Genomic DNA, 12024 nt, shown 5'->3' with positions numbered 1-12024 from the left:
AGAGGGAGATGGCAGCAGGTTTGCCGAGAGCTGAAATCCCAAGGGGAGAACAAGTACCAAGCCTAGTATTAAGAAAGTAAGAGAGGCCCCTGAGTGGCCATTAAGACATTTAGAAGGTTCCTGATAAGCACGGGCAGCCACTGAAAGGTTTGAACAAGAGTAACATGGACAAAAACAGGGCTTTAGGAAGGCAAATGGTGGCCAAAAGGAAGAATTTAATGGACTAGGTTTGAGCCAATAGGTCCAATTAGAAGTCTCTCATATAATCTAGGAATAAAGTGATGGCCTGTCATTATTCAGTCTGCTGAGAAACAGAAATAATAGATGCCAGAGAAACTGAAGAACTGACCTGACTTGCCAGCCGACCCCAGATACTATTGAGCATCCTATTATGTGTCACTTTGATGGGTCCTTGCACATGCAACATGTAGCTGAATCCTCAACACTACTTAACAAGTGTCACTATGTATACATCTTACACAAAAGGAACTATGATCTCCCCTTTCTTTCTACTACGTCCTAGCTGTTGACAGGAACAGAAAAGATAGAGGAGGTGTTGCCAAGGTTTTATACATGGGTGGCAAAAAAGGAATACATATGAAGTATATATATTACATATGTATTTAAAGTAAATGTTATGTATATGTATATTATATATGTGTATGTATATATACATATATATGTAAATACATATAAAAATATATATGTGTGCGTATAAATATATATACACACATATATAATATATATATATATATATATATATAAAATAACCAAGGGGCATTTGGATGGTTCCATTGGTTAGGCAACCAATTCTCTTGATCTCAGGGTCATGAGTTCAAGCCCTGCGCTGGGCATGAAGTCTACTTAAAAGTAATAAAAATTAAATAAAGTAACTCAGAGGAGGAAGATGTGGGTATGCCCTGTCAGGGTAGTGGATAAGGGAGGGCTGTTTTCTTTTAAAATAGTTTTAAGGTGGTTGTTAAACAACGTCACTCAAAAAAAAAAAAAAAAAGAGGCAGGCCAGGCATAACCAAGCAGAATTGGAGGTAGGAGAGGACCAACCACAGAAAGGTGATAGCCAAAGAGGTCTTGAAGCGCATCTTTTTAGAGGCAGAGATGCCCAGGGCACCTGGGGGCTCAGTCAGTTAAATGCCCGACTCTTGATTTTGGCTCCAGTTATGATCTCACGGTTCGTGGGTTTGAGCCCCACATCAGGCTCCAAGCTGACAGTGTGGAGCCTGTGTGGGATTCTCTCTCTGCCCCCCCCCACCCTCTCTGCACCTCCCCTGCTCCCTCCTTCACTCAAAATAAACCTCAAAAAAATATAAAAATAAAAAATTTAGAAGCTGAGATGCCCGAATGAAGGGTCCTCCTTAGCCACCTGCCAGGCCACTGCACTGGTCCACGAGGATGGCAGGAAGGGACAGAGAAGAGACAAGTAGTTCCCAGGCTGCCCCAGCCACACCGAGACACCGCAAAGGGTGGCACTTAGCTCCTCCAAGCCCTCAGAACAGCTTTTCCCGCAGTGTTTCTGGTATCTTCATTCCAGCCCTCTCCAAGGATGGATAATAAAGCACGGCTGTAATGGCACAAATTAATCTCATCTCCTGGCTCTCCCCAGGCACAAAGTCATCGCTCGCTCACTGGAACTAGCAAGACAAATTACAAAGGGAAAAGGGTCACAGGGGCATTATTTCCTCATCATGGTTTATTATGGATATGGTGTTTTGAAAGGGAAATGAGCATTTGGATTCCCTACTTAATTGTTCGACATTGTGTGTATGGTTTTTTTTTTAAACCATCTCTACATTCAGGTGAACACTTAAGAAAACCTGTATTTGTCAAATCCATTTGAATGTTTTTTTTTTTTTTTAATCTGTCCTTTCTATCCCCATTTACCTTTCAATGCAATTATCAATCTCGACCCGGAATTATTTTTATTTTGTGACTCAAAAAATCTATCAAATTTTACCCCAAGAAGCTCCAGGCCCTCACTACACAGTGTAATTTGCAGGGGCCATGAAAAATCCCAGCTACCCCCAAGATTACTTCTTCCTAGCCTCCCTGACATGAAAGTCACCCCTAGAAACAGGTGGGTTCACCCAATGGGAGGTGAAGTGAAAGGTCATGTGGGAGCTATCTGACCATAAAGACCCTGCAAGGCCTGTTCAGATACCCAAGATTCAGAACGGATCACCTTCAGAGAAAGAAACCATGTGCCCAGGAGCAGGGACAGAAAGCCCAGTTATCTCCCTCCTCCTACCCCACCCCCACCCGAGTTGGGCAGGCAAGAGAAGCCTGTGTTCTCAGACTCTGGCTCCACATAGCACTGGTCTGGGAGAGGACAGCCCAGAAAGCTGAGCAAGGGCCAGAGATTCCAAAATGATGAACGGTGGGCCTTGACCTTTGTTTTTAAGTTCCAAACTAAACGGGGTAATGCATATTTTGTAAGACAATATAATGCAAACATTTGAGAAGCCTTGCTAGGGTAGGAGAAAAATGAGGAACAGATTGGCTCAATAACACTACAGTACTTATCAGGCTCAAGTCGAGAGGGAAAACACAGTTTCCCCAGGCTAAAAACGAGGAGCTGTTTTTATTTTTATTTGGAATTTTAAAGGTCTTCAGTCTCCCCATGCTGTATGGAGCAAGGGGGAAGTGAGGAGAGTCGGGGAGAGGAGAGTACCCATCACACAGTATGCATCTGGTACACGCTTGCCTGACCTTGGCAGACAGGAAGTGGAGACACACATCACAGCAGCTTCCTCCCACTCCATAGTTTGTCCTGAAGCTGGACTCTCAGTACTTAAACAAGCCTTTGCTTAAGCCAGCATGGGCTGGCCAGTGAAAATGAGACAGAGCCCCATTTTCCAAGGCTTCAGGGCATGTCTGCTTACATAACCAAATGAGAGGTTTTAAAATATGAAGCTATCATGCAGCTTAAAGTCACAAAGTAAATCTTCAATTATTTTCTAAGCACAAAATCCCTTTTCTCTAATCCTCTGTGTGATATGCTTATACATATCACATCCAACAGTAATGGAGGACACGTAAAATGCACAAATCACACTGAGCCAATGATGTAGGAAGACAAAAAAATAAAAACAGCAGGCTTTGCCAAATAATGGTTCTTAACATTACCTGGCTTTGAAATTGGGAGTGCTTTGTCTACAGCTCCATATCATACACTAATCTTACTTCTGGAAGTAAGCAAAATGGAAATTAATCAGAGTATTCACTATCTGTCCAAGACAGAGTAACAGTCACTTATGTTTGGCTCAAGAATTCACAAAAATTTACAGAAAAAAAATAGAGGTGTGCGGTGATGCTGCCATATTGATACTGATAGCAGATTAAAGTCATGTTCATCAAAGTGAACAAAACCCAATAAAGGGCAAAGCTGAAAGCCAAACACTCAGTGTGAGAGATACACTCCGCTTCCAACACTGTACTCCCGCGAATTTGCTAAGAACTGATTTAACTATACCAGTCTCAGCTCATCAGACACACCTGGGGGCCTGCAGAGGCCTTGGTTTCTCTCACACCTGTCCTCACACGGATGGAGGACTTGGGGCTCTCAATACTAGACCACATTTCCTGGAGTGATTTGGGCAAGTGCTAAGCCCAGAGCCGCTTTCAAACCTAGAGCTTTACTAAAAGAGCACGGTGAGCCAACGCTACCTACAAAGGAATCAGCTGCAGCCATCTGCTTCCTGCTCATCGAGGCCAAGGGATCCTTAGGAGTGCCACCAACATAGATTACCCATCAGTCAGGACGGCACAGCAACTGCTCCGACAGGAGAGAAAGTTCTAATGGAAAGTGATCAACCACCACCTCATACCCACTAGGAAGGCTATTAAGAAAACAAAGTAATACATGATGGCGAGGATATGGAGTCCTTGGTCCCCTGATGGGGAGGATGCAAGAGGATTTGAAAGTTAGACCCAGAACAACTCCATGAGCCAACAGTCCCACTGCTGGGTCTCCACGTTCACAGCGACGTTCTCAAAACAGTCAAAGATGTAACCAACCTCAAAGTCCGTCAACATATGAATGGATAAACAGAATGCAGTGTTGATTACTCGGCCTTAAAAAGGAAAAATTCTGACATAGGCTATGATGGGGACGAACCTTGAGTGTATTACTCTAAGTTAAACAAGATGGATGTAAAAGGATGGCTGTTATAGGATTCCACTCATATGAGGTACCTGGAAGTGGTTAGAGGCAGAGACAGGGAGTAAGCACTAAATGGGTAGAGCTCTACTTGGGACGATAGCGAGTTCTGGAGATTGATGGTGGTACAACACTGTTGAGTGCGCTTGATGCCATTAAACTACACACTTGAGATGAACAAAGTAGTAAGTTTTAGGTTATGGATATTTTGCTAAGATGAAGTTTGATTTATCAACCTGAAACACCCTGAAATTATAAATGAGACTCAGCTTTGTAGTGCTGCATATGTGAATCTTCTGCGGTAATTTTTGTTCACAGTTGATTTAGAAAACCAACAAAGAGGATTTCCTTCCATTGCAAGAAATTCTTAACACAGTGACAGGATAGAGTCAAGATATGGGAAAATTCAGAGCAGAGGACACTCATAACTCCCAAGGCCTAGAGACGTGTTTCACCAAACCCCCTATCTCACTCACCAGCAGCCAATACTGCTGGTAATAATGATGGTGGAGCCACTGCAGGCCTGGCTCGCTCTTTTACTAGATCTTTGTGACACTGACGGTCACTATGTAAGATGGCACTACCCCTATTTAACACTTGACATGGATTGCCAAGTTCATTCAAGGGAAAAGATATATACTATATACCACTTTCCACTTCTCTTTAAGAAATCACCTATTTTCCTTTTCACCCTCAAGTCTATATCATTTAAAAATCCAGGCAGTCAAGTAAAATGGAGAACAGGCATAAAAACTCCCTTTTATCCAAAATTGAGGGGAAACGGTGAGGAATTATGTAACAAAGCCCAAATTCAAGGGAAAACCTACTACATTTAACAGTCAGACTTTATTCAGAACAGAAGGTGGCTAGCTGAGCTTCCTTGAGTTCCTTTTTTTAAATACATGAATGGGTGCCATCATGTGAGGTGGTTTTAATTAAATTTTGCTTAGCTGGAAGGGATTAATGAAAGGTAGCATCACATCAGAATACGATAAAATGAAAATCTCTAAGGCAAGTGAACCACTTTCAGCTTCGCAGCGAAAGTCATGAAAATTTGAGCTTATGTTATATCTGCATGCTCAAAGAAAATTATTGGTTTCAGAGTTGTAACAATGAAAACAGTCTTCTCGTGGGATACATGTTCAAGCTGTATGAAAACAAATCAAGTAAATGTGCTTTATCACATATTACCAGAAGGGATGACGTTTTTCAGGCAGCAGACTCCGTCTCTGAGAATCTGTGCACACACTTCTAATCAACTCTTGCAAACTCCCAGGATTGCCATTTCTGATGAGGCATGCCTCTCCTCTTCTTCCAGGAGAATCACCTTTAACCTCTTCTTCTGCTCTCAAGCCACCAAGTCTGGATGGCTTTTTTTGCATTCCTACCTGATTGCATTTGAGACACATTTTGGAGAAAGCTGGCAGACTGAATATGAGGTGTAAAAGAAAGGGGCTCCTAGGTTACTGGTCAGAGCAAATTGGGCAAATGGTGTTGCCATCCTCCAGCCAAGAGAACAGTCATAACAGCATGAAAGACTAAGGGAGAAAGAAACAAACCAGATCTCGGCATTGTCGTGGCAGTCATCTCCCAAAACTGTCAGGGACGTGAGCCTTCAAGACCCTTCCAAAATTTCATTTTCTCCCTATATACCTATACTTCCATGTACACCATACAGTTTTACATACCTGAATATATAAATTATCACATATGCTTTTACAGTTCATACTGGTGTGCACGGAGTTTTTATGGTACTTCGTATGTACCAAAGATCTCTAAAACAATAAAGGAAGAATTGGTAGGTTGTGGGAAATGAATGGAGGAGGCGAAGAGGGAAGAATGAACCAGAACCTGTAAATCCGCAGCTTGGGCAAACCCGCTCACGGAATTACACAGGCTGAAGGAGACGACATGACTGTGTGTGTGTGGTTTTGGACAAAGCGAGTACCCTATGCTGCTGAGTCATCCAGACAGATGTGCCAGGCAAGCAAGTGGACCTTCAGGGCTAAAGGTCAAAAGGCAGCTGGGGCCTGCAGACCGAATGTTAAGAGGCATCTGCATAGCTGAGAGCTGAAGGCAAGATGGTGGATGGACTTCAAGGAGCAAGGGGAACGTGTTGGCAACACACACACGGCTGATGGTGAAAAGGAGATGGTGGTGTGCAAAGTGAGAAGGCAGAGTCCTGACTCTGGGGTCTGGGGGGTTGGGGGAGTAAGGGAAGAAGAATTTCAAGAAAAGGTGGGCAAGTATCTGGTATAAAGGATTCTTCCAGAATCAAGGAGAAAAGATGAGATTTGGCCCCTTATGGCCCAAAAGGCACACGCTTGGAAGAATGTAAGTAATGACAGTCACACATATGCCAACAGGGCATGGATACACAGCCTCTCTTCTCTCACTTATTCCCATTTAGCTCTCATAATCAACCCAGAACTGAAACAAGATGGACACCTCGGTTACCATTCACGGAGAGCAGGAAAATCATCTTCATACTTCAAGTAACTGCAGTATAAAGGCCCGTCTGTTTCATGGAGAAAAATCCTTTAAAGTATATGACAAATCATGCAAACATGTTTGAAGGGAAATCCCAAGGCTTGGTTTTTAAAGCTCAGATCCTGCAGCTTTTTGTGATTTCAAAATCATCTAAAGAATCCAACTTCCTTTTAAGTTCATGAGGGCATGAAACCTTCATGACCTGGCAGCGACTCCGTATCTGAACATTTACAACTACCCAGCATGCACTTCGGTTTCCTCCTTCTGACCCTGAAAAGAAATCGCATATGTCCTAGACAAGACTTTATCAAGCCTGTAATACCAGACTTCTCCTGGCAATATTTTTCTGAGAACTTTTTTTTAAGCAGTGGGATTCACAGCAAAGTCGAATGGAAGATAAAGAGATTTCCCATTTATTCTCATCTCCACACATGAACAGCCTCCCCCACAGCAAACATCACCACCAGAGCGGGACGGTTGTTACCAACGAAGGAACTCCGTGCCAGATCATTACCTCCCCAAATTCACAGCTTACATTAGGTTTGCTCTCTGTAGTATTTTCAAGTCCTGGTTGGTCAGTCTCCAAGGACTCAAACTGGGATCTGGGAGAGCAGATTTTACCTTGCCTCCCTCCTCCGTCCCGTCGAAACCCTCCTTATTCTAGTAGAATACGACTCACTTCCTTTGCTCAGGGGGAACTCCCAAGAGCACCGGTCTGACTGGAGTCTGGACCTCAAAATCATACTTGCAGCAAAACGCATGCCACTTGTTTAAGAGCACCCCAACCCTTCCCCAGAACGGCAGGCAGAAAAGAAACCTCAGCTCCAGGACTCTGGGAAAACAGAAGGGGGTAACACCACATAAGGCAAACAAAGAATGGACACCTACAGTATAGAGGAAACCTCGAAGTTGATAAGGTAATTCCATCCAACCTGGGGCAGGTGCTTAGCAGACATAAGCCTGTTTGTTACCAGGGTTGTTATATAAAAAAAAAAAAAAAAAAGCTATATTGTGACACAGCATTGGCAGAATTATTCTGGAGACTCCCAACAGGCAATCTAACTGTTGTAGTCTCGGAGTCTCTTCCTTTTTGTCTCTGAATTTTTTTTTTTTTTTTGAGTCTATCTCTCTGGGCAAGCCTTTTGGGGAATCTCATCATTCCTTACTCACTCAATAATTCAGCAAATATTTACTGAACACTATAACACTTCCACTCCACCAAGAATGAAGATCAAGGGGTGGCCAAGACCCTGTTTGTGCTCATAGGGAGGATCAGGGTCTAGTCAAAGAGAAAAACATGTCAAGTAGTAGGTATCTCATATCGACTCTCCCCTTACTCTTCTGCCCATCCATTCCCTTCATCTTTCCCTTTCCATCTTTTAATTTGTTATAATGTAAAATCCAGGGTATATTTTGTAACACTTATCACTGAATGGCTTTATGTTTTTTGATTTTAATATCGTAAAAGTGAAACACTAATTTTGTCTCAAAAAATCTAGATGAGTGGAAATACACGATGTCTGCAATTTGCTCTAATGGATTCCAGGCAAGGAAAAAACAGATGAGCCAAAATTGGTACAAGCCCACAGGTAGTGAAGCTATGAGACCGGCAGGTACATGGTCTACTCTCACTACATTTGCAGATATTTGGAAACATACATTATAAGAGGTTGAGAGATAAGTTAGACAGGGTTTTGCTCATGTGGTTCAACTCTTTGCCCCTCCTCCATTCATCAAAAGCCACGGAGACAAAGAACTACTTAGAAACACCAGAGCCTAGACTTCAAAAAGATGTTGCTTTTATACCTAGTAGATGAAGAACAATTTCACAGTTCTCTCCAAGGACAGAATTTCTCATCCTCTAACAGGTTTCTTTCTAGCTGGTCTCTGAAGCACAGTCAGCATAATTTATTATTTCCACTCCTCTAACGCAAACTTGTCCAATGAAAATGTCATCTGATCATTTCTGGCATTAGCTGTCCCATTGTGGGTTGAATTGTGCACCTCTCCCCACAAATTCTTATGGTCAAATCCTAATGCCCAGAACCTCAGAACGTGAAGTTATTTAGCAACAGTGCCATCACACATGTGATTAGAATGAGGTCATACTGGCATGAGGTGGGCCCTAATAAACAGAACTGGGGTCCTTACAGAAAGGGAAATTCAGACACAGACACACAAGAACGCCAGCAAAAATGAAGGCAGAGGCACCTGGGTGGCTCAGGCAGTTGAGCGTCTGACTTCTGCTCAGGTCATGATCTCGCAGTTCACAAGTTCAAGCCCGACATCAGGCTCTGTGCTGACAGCTCAGAGCCTGGATCCTGCTTCAAATTCTGCATCTCCCTATCTGCCTGCAACCTCTTCCTCATTCATGCTCTCTCCCCCTTCCTCAAATATAAACATTAAAAACTGTTTTTGAATTGAAGGCATAAATTGGGGCGATGCTTTCACAAGCCAATGAATTCCAATGATTGCCAACAAACCCCCCAGTTTTGGGGAGAGTCATTCTCCCTCACTGCCCTTGGAAGAAACCAATCCTGCTGAGACCCTTCACCTCTGTTTCCCAGCCTCCCACACTGTCAGACTAAAAACTTGTCTAAGCCACCCAGTTTGTGGTACTGTGCTTAAGGCAGCGTTAGAAAACTTACATATATATATATACACACACACACACACACACACACACACCAAAGCAGTTGCTAGAAAGTAAATCACTCTAGAAATGAAGACATTTTTAATTTTTCAAAAAATTTTTGAGAGAAAGTGTCCGTGCAAGTGGGGCAAGGGCAGAAAAAGAGGGAAACACAGAATCTGAAGCAGGCTCTAGCTTCTGAGCCATCAGCAAAGAACCTGACCTGGGGCTCAAACCCACAAACTGTGAGATCATGAGCTGAGGTTGGATGCTCAACCAACTGAGCCACCTATAAATGAAATGAGATGGAAATTTCATAAATGAAATTTTAATGAATATTTTAATCAGAGGTATGTGTCCCTGTGTGTTAAGAAAACCACCACAGCCCACTTCCCAAATGGAACCCAGTGTAATGAGAGAACGTAAAAATCTAATGTGTTCAGGGAAAGGCTCCATAGGTAAATTAGCTCCAGATTTCAATCAATGGATATGAATAAGTAGGAAGACTCTCAAGTGAGTCATTCTTCCCCGACAGCTCCACGGGCCAGCACAGCAGTGGCCCACAAAACCTACCTGTATCTCCAGTGGAGACTGAAGGTACCTTCAAGTCCAAAGCAGTAACATGTGGTTAAAACAAACAATTAAGGTGCTGTTCACACTTTACCCAGAGAAAAATTAAGGACCCACAAAGATGAGAGGTGACCATAAACAAAAAACAGCATCTTAAACCCAAATTGCAGATATGAAATAGAAACCCTGACATTCGAAAAGCATCTGGGAGCATGTGTATTCATTTGCTCATAATTATTAGTTTAAGTACAATCAGAAACTCAAAATTAAAATCCTTGACTTTGTGGGGCTCCTGGGTGGCTCAGCTGGCTAAACGTCCAACTTCAGCTCGGGTCATGTTTCATAGTTCGTGGGTTTGAGCCCTGTGTCAGGCTCTGTGCCGACAGCTCAGAGCCTGGTTCGGATTGTGTCTCCCCCTCTCTCTGCCCCTCCCCTGCTCGCACTCTCTCTCAAAAATAAACATTAAAAAAAAAAATTAAAAATCCTTGACTTTGTGGGTGGGTGTCCTGCTTAATACACCAGCCCATATCTGCAATCAAGATAACGAGGAACCATGTTTGTACAAGGTCTAATTACACATCAAGTACTTCCCCTGTCTCTAGTGGAGAGAGGACACGTCCCACACAAGTGTAAAACCACCCAGAACACTAACACTTAGAATCCTCAGGGGACCAAGAGCCCAGGGAAGTCACCTTTGGCGTTAACTGTCACGAGGACATTACTCATTTAAACATCAGAGTCTGAGAACAGCAAACTCACGAGACTTAAGAATCTACCTAATGGGTTTCAACCTGTGCTCCCTGGAGGTCTTCTGGTGGGGGATTGGTCGGGGAGATGGGTAATAAGGTCAGGGTCATGACTCCTTCTCTGCCTCTAGTCTTCTGTTTAATCCTATTCTCAAGTTCCAGCAGTCGCATGAAGAGTCAACATCCTTAGCAAATATCTGCTCAGAAAACAAGCCATGTGGTTGCAAACTGAAGGTTAAGGGCAAGGCCAGGAGCTAGGTCTACCTTTCTGGTATTTGTAGTTTCATAGTTTATTTTGAAAATGGGTCACATACAAAGTTGCATGTTTACCTATTCATCCACTCCTTCTAAAAGTCACCCACGAAGCTCCTAGCAGAGGGCCAGGAAGGCTGGTAGGCATGTGAGGATTTCATTAAGCACAATCCTGATGGTGGCAACCCTGAGTTTTCAAGAGAGATGGTGTGCTTAAGTGATGAGAAAAGTAATTAGCTCAAGAGCAGAGCTAGGCCTAGGGGCAAGGCAAGCAGACAGCCAGGAGCCTTGAAAATAAAAGGGGGGCACGTCTCAAAACGGAAGTTTTTGATAGTGTCTCTCTCACAAGTAGTCAGGAAGTAGCTGAGACAGATCTATTAGATCAGCAACTCGAGGGTCATGGTCCTCCACACGCTGTGGCTTTGGTAGTTGTAAAAACAGAAACCAAATATAGGGGGTGGGCAAGAAAGGTGGTGGTAAAGAACCAGAAGCAGTGACTAGAAAGCATTCAGTTTAAATTCTGGTCCACAGGTACTTACTAGGCAGTAGCTACATGCCAGACGTGGTGCTGGATCCTGGTGACTTTAAAGATCAGTGAGACTCAGTGTTTTGTTTTAGAGAGTGTGCACATGTGCACATGAAGACGAGGGGCACAGGAAGACAGAGAATCTTAAGAGCATCAATCCCATGACCCAGGGAGCCAAAATCAAGTGTCAGACGCTCAACAGACCAAGCCACTCAGGCGCCTCAAGGCTCGGATACCTGGAAAAGCTTCAAGTTGAGTTTGGTAAACAGCCACAAATTGAAAATTTCAAGACCATATAGCACAATATAGTCTTCCCTGTAGGCGCTCTGAGCACCAATGCAAAGTCTCTCCTTCCGGCCCCACATTCCCACCTGATTGGCGGAAACGATTCTGTTGCCGAGACTGAAAAAGGACAAGGGGTCAAGGGAGTTTTTCTTATCAGGTTGGGCAGTCATCTGACCCAGTTGCAGTAACACCTATGTAAAAATATGAAAATAGGCACAGGCCACCTCATGCAAACTACACAGGCAGGTAGGGGGACAGAGGAATCAAGCACTGATGGGAAGGAATGTGATTCATAGCCACCAAGAAAATATCACTCCTGGTCATGATTCAGAGAAGGAGATTAGGAAGT

The 12024-nt window shown here is 43.4% G+C and overlaps 1 protein-coding gene across 1 annotated transcript in view; it reads right to left on the bottom strand.

Annotated features, from left to right (window-relative positions):
• Positions 1 to 12024, bottom strand: part of PRKCA (protein kinase C alpha) — a 401970-nt gene that overhangs the window by 248778 nt on the left and 141168 nt on the right. The gene's annotated exons all lie outside the window — the stretch shown is intronic.

Source organism: Hyaena hyaena, unplaced genomic scaffold (genome assembly GCF_003009895.1).
Source record: "Hyaena hyaena isolate Hyena2069 unplaced genomic scaffold, ASM300989v1 scaffold_104, whole genome shotgun sequence".
NCBI lineage: Eukaryota > Metazoa > Chordata > Mammalia > Carnivora > Hyaenidae > Hyaena > Hyaena hyaena.
Note: the sequence above shows the minus strand (reverse complement) of the source record. Positions and strands in the feature narration are given on the sequence as shown.